The sequence below is a fragment of the Bactrocera neohumeralis genome, chromosome 3, assembly GCF_024586455.1.
Source record: "Bactrocera neohumeralis isolate Rockhampton chromosome 3, APGP_CSIRO_Bneo_wtdbg2-racon-allhic-juicebox.fasta_v2, whole genome shotgun sequence".
Lineage (NCBI taxonomy): Eukaryota > Metazoa > Arthropoda > Insecta > Diptera > Tephritidae > Bactrocera > Bactrocera neohumeralis.
In genome coordinates this window covers 60,206,048-60,212,475 of record NC_065920.1, presented here as the reverse complement: position 1 = coordinate 60,212,475, position 6,428 = coordinate 60,206,048, and positions in this window count along the sequence as shown.

Genomic DNA, 6,428 nt, shown 5'->3' with positions numbered 1-6,428 from the left:
AAGGGAGGTAGATATAGGGTTATATATATATAAATGAACAGGATGACGAGAAAAGTAGAAATCGGTGACCGTCTGACTGTCTGCCTGTCGGTCCGTCCGTGCAACCTGTCACTTGAGTAAAAATTGAGATATCCTGATGAAATTTGTAAGCAGGTTTCTTGGTAAAAAAAATTACGAGTTCGTATAGTCCGTAATCGAACCACTGCCACGCCACAAAACGCCATTAACCGAGAACCTGTAAAATGCCATAACTAATTAAAATGTAGAACTCTAATTATGCAAAGGGGATCGCAGTAGCAAGGGGCACCTGTGGGCTAAAGATTTTGAAAAAATTAACGTGACCCCGCCCTCTAATTGGTTAAATGTCTTAAACCACTTAAGGGGGTATTCTGGTCTAGAAGCATGAATTTCAGGTAATTTTTAAAGTGTCGTAAAAAAAGGCAATTAATATTTTTATTATCCATTTTTTTATTAGTTATTTGTTAATTTTAGAAGAGTACAGAAAAAAATTAAAAAATAAAAAAGGAAAATTTTCAAAAATTATGAGCTGACGAAGTGGGGGGTCTCTAAAAATTTCCACGTGACCATACACATGATTTCAACCCTCCAAAAAAAAAAAAGATTATTAATCTAGAATAATGTTGCAATGGCCGGAACTACGGAAAAGTGGGAAAAAATTATTTTCACAAAATGGCGACTGGCTGAAAAAAGTGTTTTTGAATCACTTTTTCTGACTATTTCGAATTTTTTAAAAATAATAAAAATTTGGGGATGGGGCTAGTTCCAACCATAGACAAGCCTATAAAGAAGACTCTAAAAAATTTCAAGTAAATCGGTTCAGTAGAACCTGAGAAATCGTGGGTTCGTTCCGAAAAAGTCAGTTTTGAGAAAAACGCGTTTTAAGTTTCGCGTAATGTCTTTTGTTCGATTAGTTCCGGCCGAACCAGTTTGGATGCCGGGTCAGAAAAATGCCTATATCTCCGAAAATAATTTGTATTTTGAAAAATCCTCTTGTACACATATTCTTGAATAGTTAAACTTTGAAAAAAAAAATAGATTTTTTTAAATTTCTAGACCAGAATACCGTTAAGCTACAATGACAAAATTCGCACAGGAAAAATCCCGTAAGCACCCCTAGTAAAAATTAAGGTAACCCCGCTCACACGCCATATAACGGTACTGTTAAAAGCTACTAAAAGTGCTATAAACCAATAACTAAATAAGCCAGAAACATAAAATTTTACAACCGAGATGGTAAGAGTGTCGGGAGCCAGGGTTAAAATTGTACAAGTAGCGTTGCACCGCCCACTTTTCGGTGACATCCCATTTTTCGGGACCCGGGAAACTTTGCACAAAGTCTTCGAACTTCCGGGTGACTTTATTATTTATGAGTTATCTCAATGAAAATTATAGAACATGTTTTGCTCTGCTGATAAGACTTCAGAGTGAAATGATGGTGAGTCATGGTTCATCCATTTTCACAAATTTATGCAAAAACTCGAGATAGTTTGCTCAAACATCTCCAAAAACCGCACCCAACCGTCAACTCGTCATTGTTTTTGGTTAAAGGTGATCTCGCGCGACACTCATTTTGCACAGAGCTTTCATATTCCCAAATATTCGTAAATGATATGATATACACGTTGAGTTGATATCTTTAGCGTGCTAGCTATCTCGAACAACTTCACTGTTGTAGACATTTTTCATCTTTTCGTCGGTAAAAAAACACTTTTGGGTGCCTGTGGCGTTCACCGTCTTCGGTCGGTGCTCATTTCATCCCGTCTAAACTTAGCACGCCAATCCTTGATAGTTGATTTTCCTCGATCAGTGTCCAGAAACTCGTCGTCAAGCTAAGTTTTTGCTTCAATTGTATTTTCCTTCAAAAAGGAATATTTTATCTAACCACAAAAATCTCTTTTATCAATTTCTTTTTTCACACAAAAATAATAACAAAAGTGGCTTCACTTAAAATGATAATTCACAAAGTGATCATCCGACGGCTGTCAAATTTATTCCCTCGCCTTTTGAAGGTTAGGGCTAACTAAAAATCGTACGTATTTAATTCAAGTAACGCCATCTATATGTCAGACCGAGGCTCTCCATTTGACTTGTTTATTATTAGATGGCCTTTGATTTGGTATCTTTCCTCAGAAATATAGAAAATTTGGGTCTTTTTTGTCTTCCCATATATTTCAATTACTAATTTTCAATTGCATATTTTTTTAAATATCTGTTATATATAAAAAGACATGAATGAATAATATGAATATTTGTTTTTCACATTCAAACTCTGTGAAAAACTGTAATAAATATTACATAAATATTTTTTCTCGCATGAACACTATTCCACCATTCCACCCAGCCGCCTTGCGCTAAATCACACTATCAGCAACTAAAGTTACCACCACCACAATTTCTTTCGGCTCTCAGTGTTGGAAAGCTTCTCATACAATAAACTCACCAAAAATGTCTCTTTGGTAATTGTGTTAACCACATGTTCAACTCATTAGCTGAATGTGCAAATGAAGAGCGAAAATGTGCTCTTTTCAAATGTTATAAAGGTGGAGTTGAAAATCGCGTTTGTGGTAGAATTTTACTGCAAGATAGTTGAATTTGGTGGCTTTGAATTCGAAGTTTTCGCACAGACAGTTAAAATTTGAATTGCCAATTGGTGAATTGGTGAAGTTAAGAAGATACCAAGAAGATACTCATAATAATGCTAAAGACAGACATTTGCTTTGTGCTGCATAGTACAAAATGTACTATAGGTCTTTTTGGCATAAAAAAAAGTTGTAGTATTTACTATATCTTCATAGAATCGTAAAATTCTTTTTTCAAAATTCTTTTTGAATTCTGAGAACAATTTTTTTTTTATTTTAATTAATGAAACATGGTGTAAACATATAAACAATGTTGCTCGAAAATTTTTAATACTCTTGATACAATACTCTTATTTTTTAAAATGCTCTGATATTGATCAGATTAAAATCTATATACTTGTATATAAAAGAAAGTTGTGTTAGTTACACCATTTATAACTCAAGAACGGCTGAACCGATTTGACTGAAAATTGGTGGGGAGGTAGCTTAGAACCAGGGTAAGGACATAGGATACCTTTTATCTCTTTATGTCAAAATTTAATACAACTCATAAATACAAAAATTATATTTCAAATCATAAAAATATGTTCGAAATTCGTGTTTGTAGGAATCATTTGAATATATGCGTACAATTTTAAACAGATTCTTCCTCAAAAATAATACAATTGCTAAGTATTTGGAATAGTGGAAAAGAACTGCAACCAAATACGCAGTGAAATAAATTATAACTGGCTCAGTAATCAGTCGTTGAGTCTGTATTATAGCACGTGCATCCCAAAAGATTGATGTCATAACCCTTTCCAGCCGACTTTTTCGTCTTTCCACGCCTGAGAACCGGTTCATCATGTGCAGTCCACTAGAATGACTGTCGATTGGACTGCAGTGGAAAATGATGGAGCTATGTTTCTATTGTCACACACCGACGCCAAAATTCGGTTTTATTACGATTAAAAAGCACTCAAACACTTTTCAGAATCAGTAATTCTTTTTTTTTTTATTGGATTATGAACTTGCAAGGCACCCACTTTGGACAGAGCTTTCGCCTCTTTAAGCTTAGCAAATATATTGTCATCAGTGGATTTCCCTGAGCCCAAATTCAACAGTATTTTCCCCCAAAAAGCTATGCTTTATAACACACGAAATGCTTTATGATCAATTTTTTTTGTAAACTAACACAAGTTGCTTCACAAAAATGCTATATCTCATTAACTAATAGTTATAATCCAACTAATGGGGATCATATGGATGGTAGTAGTATGTATCAGCCACAGGGAAGCATGGACGGGTCCTCTAGTAATAAATAATTGTACCCAGAACCCGTCTTTAGAGAAACTGCTGAGTTTGGACTTTACAATTCCCATTGGACATTTTCGAAAATCCGTTATTCATATTCAGTTAATAGGAAAATACGAGTGAAGTGTTCAGCTCTACTTTTTAGATATTCTTCATCTTAAAACTCTAGACCACGTGCTTTAAAGGAGGACCGATTCATACGTATTTGAATTTGATGATAGCGTAGTAGTACTTGTGAAACCGGTTAATATTAGATCGAGCCTTTCCAAGTCGAAGCCATGGTTTTGAATACTTTAATGTTAGAATTTTTGTTTTCGGAGAGTAAAACATTTATGGGATTTAAATGGACTAAATAATAAAGATCACGTAATAAAACAAATAGCCAAGAAATTTGGACTCAACATCCAGGCCTACCTCCTTCCCGTTTCGATTCAATGCGGTTACCTAAACATGACACTTGACGTAACAATAGATATGCTAACGAAATCCAATGTTCCTAAATGCCCTACAGATACATGCAGGTCGTTGCAGCTTCGAAAGTTGGAGCCCTACCAAAGTCTGCGAAGCTTTTGAGGCCCAATCCATCGCTTCATACGTGATTATCGGTCGCATGAACATGGTGTACAACCACCTAACGAACCTGGGGGTGCAGTCCCAGGATTTTCGAGACAGCTGTTTGCACACCATTACTGCTTTAGTCGCCTTTACCAAGGTCAACATGCTGCTTCCACCGCAAAGTGGAATGCAGTGTGAGACCAAGATATTAATATTGGTATCTCTACCTCTCTTTCCCCTAGTTAAGGTGCCAGAGGCCGGGCAGAGACCTACGTCTCGTGGTGATCGGTGATCGTCTTAGAGGAGTCGATGTTTCACTCAATTCCACTACACGACTCTTTTGCCAAGTTGAAATCTCTTTGTATTAAGTCACAGAGAGTGTACTCAATTTTATTAGGCAAGTGTTAGAGAGATAACAAGAGAGATCGGCATCTTTCCCGAGTCCTTTGAACGAATTCGGGTGATATCTTAGGTATCAAACGCGTTCTTGCTTGACTCGTCCCGAAAAAGCTAATTTTTTTTAAAACAGAGTGCCGTAAACAGAGTCTTAGGACAAGTTTGATCCATTGATTGATGAATAATTAGATAATTTGCATTTTATTTACATTTACTATTTTGTCACACTGTGTAAAGAACATGCAAAAATTTGATAGTGATCGTATTTTCCCTCTTTAGCAAATACTCAAACCAATTTAAGAAATGTTGTTTAATGAAAGATACGTTTAAAGACAAACTGATTAAACAAAGCGGCTACAATTAATAAGGCTGTAACTAAAAAACTTTCAGATATCGATTAAAAGTTTTTGTATGTTGTTTTTTCAAGAGATAGCCTATCCAAATCTGAAAAAAAATCATATTTTTCTGCTAAGAAGTAGTAAAAATCAAAAATAAACTAAAAAAAAGTTTAAAATAGCTTGGAAAATCATTGCTAATTCATTATTAATCGTTTAAGGATCATAATATTAATGTATTTTTGTATAAATCCATTTGACACACGTGCCCCTAATAACCCAATAATCCTGCAAATATTTCTAGTTTGCTATTTTGACTGAATAACTGAGTCACGCACCTACGAACGCATTTAATTTGGTATGCGTGAAAGTGTTAGCGTCATCATTATCACCATCAGTGTAATCTTACATGTATTTCCACTTATTTTTAATTATCAAAATTAATCCCCAATTGACAGCAGAATGGCTGCTCATAAGTTAGCATTTAGCATTTGGTGTTGTTGGCGCACATACGTGCATATTTAACCTGAAAGTGTGAAGAGGTGGAAAATTCTTTGAAATACATGACAACCTCAAATTGTGGATAAAAATGTTACTATGTGCATATGTATGTGTATACATATATGTATATATACATATATATGTATACATATATGCATATGTTTCTAGTATGCAAATCGCAATCCCGCCACTGCGCCAATGGGACCAACTGCTGGCAAACAAAAGTGGAAGTGATGCAAGCAAATATGTAAGCAGATCACAATAAAGTGGCGAGGGTGACATGTAACGGTAAGTATTTTGCAAATATATATATGCAAGAAACTAATTTGTTAAATATGCATATAAAAGTTGCGACTTATTTGCTTCGACATGTACTTATGCTGATGTAAAACTGCTGCTTGCTAATGTTGCAGTTGATGACATGTGTGTTGAGTGCTTGACTCTCTTCGCTAAAGCACCTGATGTTGCAACTTGACAATGTGTACATGTTTTAAGCTCAGCTCATTTCCCTAATGCTAAAGGTAACACCAATTATTGACAGCATTTCAATATTTAGTATTTAGTGTTATTTTTATCTGCCAAGAAGCGAAAAGTTTTTTCTCGTTGAGTCAAATATAGAGAGACTTATTTAATATGAACATTGATATACGGTTAATATTTTTAACGATAATAATTTATCTAATAGTTCAATCAGACGAATTTCTAAGACCAAAGAGCCGTCGAGTCTTTTGTAAATGAAGAAGGGTTT